General features: G+C 34.4%; 1 protein-coding gene across 1 annotated transcript in view; it reads right to left on the reverse strand.

Moving 5' to 3' along the window:
- LOC118744628 (spondin-1) overlaps positions 1-12,417 on the reverse strand; it is a 195,945-nt gene that overhangs the window by 62,777 nt on the left and 120,751 nt on the right. The window lies entirely within an intron of this gene.

Genomic DNA, 12,417 nt, shown 5'->3' on the forward strand with positions numbered 1-12,417 from the left:
TACTTGATTCGCGCACATGAAACTTATTTGTGGATGGATGTATGATTTTAAGCCACATAAATACTTGAGCAGACAAATACATACATATGCACATAGTATGTTGGACTACATATATACGCTGTGACGTCTAGGGTCAGTCAGCTTTGCTAATCCTCTGCCATTTTTAATCAAAGGCAGAAATAATTGTTGATGTTGCTACTCTTGGAATTATTTGCTTTTTGATTAGAGATGACCGCAATGAAAAGTAGAATTATTTGCAGCAGATTAAAATAAAGTTGCTTAAAGCTTGACAGCAATAAGTTCTATGTTGCCGTGGTCCGATAGCAGAAACCCATAACTTCGTATCTGTCTCGCCGACGAAGAGGTTTATATCTAGGTAGAAACTTGAGAAGGGTTGCCGCCTGTTAAAATATTAAATTTAATTAAGGTAAAGGAATTATTACAAAACGGGTAACAGCAGAAATGGTTTTGAAAATGCTTTATTTCTACTCAGGAGGAGGGTTGCCACCTGCTTAAAAAATCAAATTTAACAAAAATTAAGGTACTTGCGTATTTTAAATACGTATCGTAATTGGTGTGTCTGGCAGAAGAGGATCTTGTTTGAAAATACTTTTGAAGAGGGTTTAAACAATTTTGAAAATCTCTTTTTCTTGGCAGCGTTTAAGTATGTTGAGTTTAACTGAGTTAAATTAAAACCAACGTAATACGCAGAAGCTTTCGTACACTAGTCTACATAAGTGGAGATCCATGTAGTGTTTTTTCAATTATGTATATGTTAGCTTAACAGTGACAGCTCAATCACGCTGAAATTTTGTACGGTGGCATCATTGGCCCATTTTTCCTTGAAAATGCTGCAGAAAATGGTATTTCGTTGAACAGTGAGCGCTGCAGGGGCATAAAAAACAACTTTTTGTGGCCGGAAATTGATGACATGGACTTGAACGGTATTTAGTTTCAGCAAGATGACGCGCCATGCCAAAGAGCCTAAGCCACATTCGATCTTTCGGGCGCCAAACTCGGCAATCGTGTTATCAGCCAACTAGGCGATGTCAATTGGCCATGTTGGAGCTGTCATTATTATTCGAACGATCTATTAACGATTCAGACACTTAAGCCGAATATCGCGCAAGCCAATTGTGAAATATAACCATTAACCGTTTTTAAAAACTGGGTTCGCAGGATGCGCTAATGCGAAGCCAGACGCCATAAATAATTTGAATGTTTGCTCTTTCGAATAAACCCATAGTATCTATACTGAAAAAAAAAATTATTTTTGTACATTTTTTTAATTTTTAAAAAGAAGACATTATATGGACCACCCTGCATATAAAACTGAAATGCCTTTCGTTCTAGTACTTACCCACCGTATATCTGTTCTTAATACCCTAACGTGCCACCCTAATGCCAGTAAATTAAAGATCGTGAAATATCAATTCTTTTTTTCTAAGGAGGTGATTCTATTATTCTAGTTGAAGTATTTAAAAAATAATAATTGTTATGCGAAATGTAGGTGTAGCCGAAATATATAAAAAGGAGACCCCGATGTTCAGCCAAAAAAATAATCGAAATTGTCTTTCAAAAATATTTTGGACTCCGTGATGTGCGGCGAACTTGTTTCTTCTTTTGCTTGTAAAGTGGTATGGTTTAATGTATACGTATATGTACATAGTATATGACAACCATCATCACTCTTGACACACTTTCTTTATACATTTTTACAAGTAATAATCTTTCAGCTTTCAACCTTTTGTACATTCCCAACTACATCGACTCGCATCTGTTTGTCATCTCTGAGCATCTGTCAGAAGCGTTTATTTTATTTTCATCAGCTTCTTTCCGACAGCTGTGTTGGTCTTTCTTGGCGCACACTTGACCGCCATCATTTGTCATATAAAACAGCACGAGCACATTCACACATACATATATGCGTGCTTATATTCATCCATTTGTAAATACAAATGTAAGTACATATTTATATAAATACATCTGTATGTTTGTAATATTTTATTGCTTTTTACGCTCGAACGCGTACGGCACTTGTCTTTCATTTCCACTTTGCCGCCACATACTATTTGTCTTTGCTGTGACAAGATGCTTGTCGAGCTCAATACCGTCGGCGTTACTTTGGTAGGAAGCAGAAGCCGCTTTTCGCTACTTACTTTTCCTTAACATATGCCATGCGACACTTAAATGTGCATTTGTTCGCAACTATGTAAATATGTATGTACATATGTACTTTTGAGGGCATATAAGTGAGTGCAAACATAAGTATTATTTCTTTCTTTCATCTCCTATGGGTATTTATATGTACATACATACTCGTATATTGGGCTTTTAATGTAAACAGTTAGCAGACAAGTGCTGAAAATATGGCACACCATGAATTTATTTTCGTGACACTTGAAGATTTTTATGATATTTTGCTTTTAGTTCATATCCATTTAAGTGTTTTTTGACACAGTTACACTTTGTTTATTTTAGTATTTATTTCCATTTGTTTAGCGGTTTATTTATTTCAGTATTGGTCAGAGTGGGTGATATACATATGTAGCTTGGTTCCCTGGGATGATGCCGGTAAGAGTGCTTACTTCAGATTTGTTTAGCGTCATAAGTTTTTCTGTACGACTATTTATTTTTGAGTCTCGCTTATAAGGATTTTTAACAGTCGTTGCGACTGTTGTGTATTTTTCAACCCTCGATGGTAGTGGGGACTTGTCCGCTACGCTAATTTTCATTTCCGAGCCATGTCTAGCCATCTCGTCGGCTATTTCGTTCCCTCGATATTGATATGACCAGGAACCCAGCAGAAAAGGTTTTCACATGACTCAGTGAAGACGATGATGAATGACAATTCCGAACTATTTTTGACTTTAGTACCATGGAACCTAACATTTTCATTGCCGCCTGTCTGCCAACGAATATAGTGACAGTTTGTCGTCTTCTCTATGCCAACTATCATGCCTGAAAGATACTGCAGTTAACAGGCAGGGGGCATGATTGCCTTATCTGCAGTTCCTTGGCAGTAGGCCACATTCCCAGTCTTCGCTTGTTGGAAAGATTATGGGAATCTTAAATCTTAAAATCCAGAGTGGCGTGACCTAATCATTTTCGACATCTAGATAAGTCGGCCATGGTTCCCTTACGCCGTTCAGTATCAATTATCCAATCAATCAATCAATTTTGATTCCCTTAGTCTAAAGACCTTTTTACGCTGCTCACGGCACCTGATATACCGAGGCTTGCAAGTCTCTGCACTCTTCCAATTTATTTCCGATTGCTACTTTACCAGACCAGCGCTCCATCACATGAAATCGGTCGGTCGACTGTGGTATATTTACATATCGTGAATGATATGTGGAGACAGGCCCAAGTTTTCCCCGAAGCGCTTTTTGCAGGCAGAGTACGCTGATAGGCTTAGAACCAAGAATAGAACCTAGGCATAACGCCTTGAAGGAAAGGTTCAGTCTAGTCCCGTCTAGCATTGGTAAGGTGGATTCCATAGTTCTTGATTTTCTCGTGCGCAAGACAAGTTCGATTTTAGAAGGATTAATTTTTTTGTCCAGTTGGCAACACTGTCTTGGGCCGTTCCCAATAGTTCACTTATTTTTGACAAGAATTTTCAAAAATAAGTATAGCCAAGTCGTCAGCGTAGGCAACTACCTTCGTTCTCCTTACTTTAAAGCTTTCTAACCGGCTTACAAGATTTCCTCTGGTTGTTCTTCTAAATCACGAGCTCTGTACCTACAGCTGCGTTTATTACTCCGCATTTCAGCTCTAGTCGACCCACACTACTATATGCCGTGTCTCTCCAACTATTTAGCTAAGGTAAATATGTACCGAAAAAATCACTATACCAGAATGAGGGTATCAATATGTTTTGAAACGGCACACTTTTATCGTGGACGGGATCGGGTTTTAAACAGTATTATTGGAAGGGGGAGGGACGAAAGATTGCATACGGGTCTCAGTTTGAATTTGTAAGGTTTCTAATGCATTCTTTATGGTAATAGACGAGCAGTTCAATTGATGTTACTAAAAGTACTACAAACATATGTATAAGGCAATCAATAGAATATTTTTTTCGTGTTCGTATCGGCGAGGAGAAGGTTCGTAGCTAGGTTTAAAGAGAGTAGCCACCTGTTTAAAATGTTCAATTTAATTAAATTAAAGGAATGATCAAATATCGGAATGCGGTTGTCAAATGGCCAAGAGTTTTAGGCGAGCTCATAAAAAAAAATATTTTTTAAGAAGATTGCCAACTATTTCAAAAATTAAATTACATTAACTTGATGAGCCAAAGGAAACATTACAATATGGGTGTCAAATGAAAACGAAAGTTTGACATCGATACATTCTATATTGCCTGGGTCCCTATGTACGTCTTCGTCTCGTCTTTCTAGGTTAGAACATGAAAAAGGTTATGTTATATAGATAACTGAGATATGTACTGTATAAGAATATGGGTGTCAGACGGAGAGAAGTTTAAGAAGGTTATAACTTGAAAATATTTTTGAGAGGGTTGCCACCTGTTTGAAGAGTTGAATTGAAATTTTTTAATAACTGAAACGAATATATACAAGATGGGTATCAATTGAAATAATTTTGAAAACGTATCATTTCTAAATTACATACATGTAGGGTTGCCACCTGCTAAAAAAGTCGAATTCAACCTAAATTAAAGGAATTAGGTAATTGAAATGCCAGATGAAAGCGGTTAAAACTGGAAGTGGCTTGAAAATATTCTCAAGCGGGTTGCCACCAATTCAACTTGAATTCAGAGATTTAAGTAGTTGAAATATGTAACATATTATGGGTGTCAGACGAAAACGAGTTTAGAAGATTGCAGTTTGAAAATGTTTTGAAAGTTGCCACTAGGGTGATTGACTCGGTTTTTTTTTTAACTGGTTTCCACCGTTTTCTTTTTTGATATCTATAGACGTTTTTTTTTAAATCTTGATTTTCAAAATTTCTATGTTTATTGAATTTTATTGAAATAAATTACACCTACTATAACATATAGACACTTCATACACTCAGCGAAGCGGATGATGGCTAAGTAGTAAAATATAAAACTAATTAAAACTTGTTTAATCATTGGTTTTCTTTCGAATAAATAAAATACATTGAACGAAAATACTTGTGAGCTCCACCTTTTTAACTTGCGAAAACTTCAGCATTCCTTCCTCCCGTCTACAAAATAAATTATATTTTACGCCATTTCAATATGCCAAGCTATTCATCTGCTTTTAATCTGCTCTGCTTGCGGGCACAATTAAATTCCTTTTAAGCGCCACAAAATGTGAAATTACTACGAATATTAGCAAGTTCAAAGTACTTTTAATGTGTTCCGCTGCATTCTCTACTTCTGTACATATGTACATATGTATGTATGTACTTGGTAGCCGCATCCGCCTGCTAACACTTCACACTATTCCAAGTAGTATGCTCATGCCAACTTTTCAGCTCGAGCGCACAGCGCTATTTAAAAATAATAGTAAGAGTATTATACACATCTGAGTACTAAATACTGGTAAAGTAGTTGAGCTACTCCCACAGCACTACCACTTCGTATAGAGCTTCTTGTTTTTTACTCGCCGGTAGTAACGCACACATAGAGATACACTTACGACCACAACAATGCAATAAATGCAGTTCTCGATGCATTGTTTGCTATTGAAAATTTCCTAATGCCAAGGTACTGTACTGCTTGCCTTCGAAGGCGTGGTGGGCGAGTGGGTGTTAGTAAGGTATAGTGAACTTGCGCTATTGTTCACTCACACCAAATATCAGACTTTTAAAGTACGTACATATGTACATATATGCGTATACACAAGTCAGACTTCTACACTACTGCACCACTAGTTTGTAACTCGCTCCGCTGCAGCTGACTTTAGCCTGCTCCTTTCAGCCACCTCACCAATTTGTTAACTTTTCCCTTTATTTTACTATTTTCTTTTTGCTCGACTTTACTGTTGTTGCCATTGTAACTACGAGAACTCTTGCCTACACTTTCGAGGTTAATGCTCTGGCTTGCCTCCTACGCTTCAGCCTCCATTCAGCTTCCTGTCACATTTCCGATATGCCAACAACAACAAAGCTTGCCAAGCTGCTGCCAACAGCATAGCTTTGCCAGCTGCCAGCAGCTACAGTAGTATTCAAAGCAAAACAAACAAAAAAAAAACGAATAAATGATGAGAATAGTAGTAACAACAGTGGGATGTCTACAGAAGTAAAACAACGCAAGTAAAAGGGTTGAGCGCAGGTAGCAGCGGCAGTGGCAGCAGCCCAACAAATGCTGGCGAGCAAAACTTTGTTACTTTAGTTGCACTTAAATATTTAATGTCAGCAGCCAAAATGCTGCTTTGAGCCAGGCAAACAAATCAGTCTACACATATGTATGCACATATACATATAGGTTGGAAAATTCCATTGCTGTATGATTTGCTTTTTCTGAAATAAAAACACTATGGATAGTTATAGTACATACATATATGGACATAATGGGTCAAATACAATTTCCACCATCCCTTTTTCCCTTTAAAATTTAAAGTAACTACACAAATATTTAAGCGCGGAGGCTAGTTAGTTTGAGAACCATATTCAATGCACTATTTCAGGGACCGAACATAACAGTTATTGATGAAAACTGTCATGGAAAAATTCACTATTAAGGAAAGGTTCTGCAACTAAGTGATACATACCAATCGATTAGAAAATAAATTTTTATTTGCAATTTTTATGTCAATATTAAAAAAATTTATTTTTTGATTTTTATATTATAAATCCAAATAACAATTATTTTTGATTTTTATATTACATGTCTTAGATAACAGTCATTCAAGAATTTCATTTATAAAAGTCATCAATATAAATCAGTCATCGACTTTTTTTTATCATTCGTATAAAAGTCATTTTTCTCAGTTAAGAAGCTGTTGGGAAACAAAAGTTTACTACTACTTATAAAAAATTACTTTTATGAGTATGATTTAAAAAATTAGGATCAGTGACTGATTTTTATTTATGACTTTTACAAATAAAAGTCTTCGATAACTGTTATCGAAGACATATAATTTAAAAATCAAAAATAACTGTTATTTACAGATTACTTAGATAAAAATCAAAAATAATTGTTATTTTGGATTTATAAATTAAAAGTCAGACATAACGGTTATTTAAGGAGTAATTAAATAAAAGTAAAAAATAATTGTTAAAGAGCGATTTTTTTAATAAAAGTTGTAACTGTTGCGGTCCCTGCATTATTTGTCTAGGTGGCAGGTTTATTTGTGGAACTCAGCTCAACATTGGCTGTATGTGAGTTCGACTAAATTTCTATCGAAATAAAGAAAAATCCTAAATCACTGGCAGGTGTAGGCACGAGAGTGTTTGGATAGAATTTAGGTTTTCTGCAAGCATACTTTTGAACTTTCAAATCAAATCAAGTGAACTATAAAGTTGTTTGCCGTAAAGCTACAATATAATTGAATAATCGAAAATGTGCCACATATTTGCATTTCCATTTGAATTCCAACTTAGGTAGTAAAATTTACTAAATCAATGGTTTGTAAATTCATTAAAAATAATAAGGCAGATAGTATAGGTAAAAACGAGATGGTTGGATGATTAGAATGGGTGGGACTTTCATTATGGTGTTAGTTCTAAAATAACATGTGTCCATAATAAAATAGTTCGAAAAAACCATGAAACAAATTAAAACATATGAATATTTCATTAACTTTCTAATATGAGTGAGTACTTATTATTCTCTCAAGCGCACCAACAAGCAACTGATATTCAAAATTCATGAAATTCCAATCTACGTTAAAAAGAAAATACCTAACTCTCATTATTTTAAATTAAAATTGTGTACGCTAACTATCTACTCACTGATCATCCAAACAATTTCCCTAATTGCATCGAACCATACCTTTAAAGTTTTTTTTTTTTAATTTTTTTTAAGTAAGTACAATAAAAGCAAATGTTCTCACATTATTTTCCGGCAAAGTTTCGAGGCCAAGTGCAATTTGTTTGAGCATCCATCACTAAAAGTATGTCAAAGTATTATCACATCATTGTCAGCTACTCAACTCAAGGTGAGCACACATGCAAGAGCGCACAAAAGTATGCTTCAATAAATACATATCTGACAGCAAATTCATCATTAAGCAGCTACTTGCGCAGACAAGTAATCCATATCGTCGTTTAAAGTACAAAACCGCGTATCATCGTTCTCCAAAACCGCATAAATGATTATTTTTTTCCAACAATTGTATTTCCTCACCGCAGCCCTTGGCGCAAGCCTTATCCATTCGTCCTTAAATATACTAGCCAGAAATGCGATTGCTTTATAAAAAAGAGAACCAATTTGAAATTCGAGTGCTTTTACTCTCTAGAAAATAATTTATGCTATGGGTTTTGCATTTTTTGATACGCGGTTTTGTGCTCTAAACGACGATATATATGTATGTATATTAAGTTAAACATGAAAATATCCATATATATATATATATGTGCATGAGTACAAATACATATACTAGTTACTTATTAACCTTGTTATTTGCCAACAACAACTTTTAGTGAAAAGTCCTTCGAATGTTGAATACCTAGCAGTTCAACGAAAATTTAATGATGTGGAATGCGCAACCAAAGGCAAAGGTATTTCGATCAATACTCAAATGGTTTTGAGTGACTACAAAGTATGTATATATGTATCTACGTAGATGATTGATTAACAGGCAGTATTTGAATGAAACTGAGGGTGTAAATGGCTATATGTTTTATCTACATGTATGTTAAGTATGTACTAAATACATTAGCCACTACACTGAGGGAAATAATGCATAGTAAAAGTGAATACTTTATAGTTGATTATCGTTTAAAAATGTTCGTATCTAGGTTAGGTTAGGTTATCTCGGCTGCCTTCCTCCCTCAGGAAAACATTCAAAATAATATCTAATGGAGAAAGGAGCATCGACGAGCTCTCGCCAGAGCAGGACAGTAGCATAGTGACATTTATATGTTTGGCTGTAACTGAGTGCGCAAAAATGCTTGCCACAATTTTTCGATTTCCAGAGGATTAGGGTCGAATTTCATACAAATTAAATATATGCATATATATATATTTTTTTTGTGTTTAGCTTTAAAATTCACTTCACGGATGCTTTTTCAAAACGAACGTATGATTTTAATATGCGCGTAGTTGAATTAAATATTTACCACTATACAGTACTTTTGTTGACGTTTATAGTAAGATCAACTACGTTTCTGATTGATTTTTCTATTTTTCCCTCCTCAGTGTAGTGCACCCTGGAAAATGATCGCTTAGTAGGACCTAGCAAAATGACGGCCAGTCGGCATTTGACCTCTTAATATACATTGGTATGCACATCGCGTTTTTCGCAGGCAACTTTCGCAGTTGACTACTTACTCTCCTCTATGTTACCGCAATAATCCTTCCTGGGATCGCTTTGGATTTTCCTTGCGACATTCTAACTTGTAGGCTTTCCCCTCTTAAAAAGGGCGATTTCTTTCGCTCGCCAGTGCGGCTGCCTCTCTCCTTTGGAAAGTTCACTAGAATAGGGGAGAAACGCTTTACAGACAGCAATACCGCAATTTTTTGGATTCAAGAACTTTCCTGCTGTGTCCAATATGCGTAGGCGGCGCTAAGCGGTTAGTAAGGTCGGATTGTTTTTACCTCTACTGGGTGTAATAGAAGTTAGTGCTTTTTTTATGTATCGGGGAGTAACCAGCAATTCGATGCTATAATCTTCAGCATTTTGGAGGGCGCATGCTTTTCTTATACTTTTCTATTTATAGATTCTATTCATATTACTTTCTAAGGACATGCTTGTACAAAAAGCGATGCATCTTGTAATGCATCGGCTATAAGGGCGATGGATTCTTTCCAGATTACCACACATTCCATTTTCCCACTGGAGTACTTATTTTTAATTTTTTCCTTCTATTTCTATAATTTATTGTTTTAAAAAGAAAAATATATATTTTTTAATTACACTTAATTTTTAGAAACCTACTTAATCTTTTTAGCCTAATTTCTTTTCCTTTAAATATTATAATTTTATAGTTTTAAAAAGAAAAATATATTTCTTAATTTCATTTAATTTTAAGAAACTAATTTTATTTATTTATTTTCTTAGTTTTATTTTTTTAATTATACTTTCCTTAAATATTTACATTTTATTGTTTTAAAAAGCAAAATATATATTATGTTTTGATTTCATGGAATTTTGGAAATTTTCTTAGTTTTTTAATTTAATATCGTTTTATTTTTAGATATTATTGTTTTCAAAAGGAAACTATCATTTTTAAATTAAGTTTAATTTTTCGAAACTTATTGCTAAAAGGTAAATAGTAACGCTAAAAGGCCAATTTTGGCATCAGTCTTTCAACTCAGCACAGTCTTTCGAAAGACTATAGGTTTTCTTATAAAGCCTGTCCTAGGGATGGGTAAATTCGATATTCGAGGCTTCGATATTCGAATTTTAATCGAATTTTAGCTCCAAAATGGCGAATTTTTGAAATCGAACTTTGTGTTGCTAAAATTCGGATAAAATCGAATTTTTCTAGAAAAAAATCGAATTTCATCATTATTTCCAAAAAAAATCAAATCTTCAACTTTATTCTTTCTGACTAAATTTGTCATCACTGTGTGTGGCACTCCATTTGTCTTAGGGATTCAAGTAAAAAAAAAAATACATGTTTTTCGAACTGATGCATCGGGACAAAAAATCTGTGCCTAGAAGGAACTGTTATTCCAAACTCAAATTTAAATTTTTTTTTGTACAAAACCATTTTTTTTGTTGATTTTTTATTTTAAATGTGTAGAGGCTTTTACGTTGGTGGCATGAAGCTTTCACCTGAGAATACCCCTAGTAAAATTTCCAGGAGAATAATTTTCTAGAATATATCAATCCTCTAACGACCTTCCAACTTTGCTTTTGGCGGGATTTCTTGAAGTAAGGGTCAAAATAAGCCTTTTAGGCGCGAGCTAATGGGTTAAAATGTCCTACAAAAATATTTCCCATGAAATTTTATTATATATGTCTTAAACTTTGATTTCGCTCAGACATTTATTTTAACTATTTTTTCGACTTTTTTGAAAACTACTTAGGCCGAGGCATGAAAACTTTAGTAGGCCATGAAATAAAACTACGAGCTAATTTTCGCAAATCCACCGAGTGTTTTATTACTGGCTGGGTATACTTTCAGAGAATGTTAACAAAGTCCGGGCTGGTTTCGGCTGAGCCATAGTGTAGTTTGTGTTTAACTTTTTAGACAGGTGGCCACTCTCTTCAAGCACCTCAAAAATATTTTAATTGTTGCATAGTATTGTAAGCACAACACCTTTTAACTATATTCGACTTTTCAAACAGGTGGAACCCCTCCTAAATGTAATTAAAAAATAAAGTTTATTCAAAACCATTTCGATTGATACCCATATTGGGGTAATGTATTTAACTTATTAAATAATTTGATTTTGATTTTCTTACATACATATGGCACAAAACTAAAACCATATTACACATGTACAGGGCAAGCCCTTTCATTTGACACCTCCATCCTTTTTGAAAATCGAACGAACGATACCGATTTTATGACTTGGTGTTAAATATTTAACGCAAACATCTCCGAGCTCGATTCAGAAGTTGAAATAAAAAATTTTTTTGGAAAATTCGAAAAAATTCGAATTAAATCGAATTTGCACCACCAAATTTCGAATCGAATAATCGAATGGTTGGGCAATGTTCGAAATTCGGAAAAAATCGAATTTCAACCCTCACTACCCATCCCTAGCCTGTCCATTGTGCAATTAAAAAATATATAATTGTTTTATGTTTAAAACTACTGCTAAAAAAAACTGAGCGAAATTGAAATTTATTGAAAACAAACAGAAAAGCCATTCAAAAATTAAGTAAAAGTTTGTCTTTATTTAAGTTTAATGTTCATTAAATATTGTTAATGAGTGGGTATATTTTCTACTGAGGAACACCTTAGGAGCCGGTCCTAACTACTAATTAAACGCCTTTGAGTGCGGCTGTATGTCTTTGAGTTTTTTCTTGAACCACTAGAGCCAAGCCTTAGTTTACTTGAGTAAGTTGCACCACAGAAGGCTTTAAAGACAAAGAAGGGAGTTCTTATTCCAAATATACTCGTACAATACTTTTTATCAAAATGATTTCTGTGAACGATTGAAGTTAAACTTATTAAATGTGATATTAAATAATATCTAATTTTACTAAAAATTTAAAGTTTATTGTTCATCACTAAAAGCATAAAAACCTTAACCCCTACAAACAAAAACTTTCTGGTAACTTTCACCTCCCGATATGCAACCTGCAAAGCATTCAAATAAATACTTCCTCTACTATCTGCATCTGCTCTCGTAGGAATTTCAAAATT

Source organism: Rhagoletis pomonella, unplaced genomic scaffold, assembly GCF_013731165.1.
Source record: "Rhagoletis pomonella isolate Grant_MI unplaced genomic scaffold, Rhpom_1.0 Rhpom_scaffold_00008, whole genome shotgun sequence".
Lineage (NCBI taxonomy): Eukaryota > Metazoa > Arthropoda > Insecta > Diptera > Tephritidae > Rhagoletis > Rhagoletis pomonella.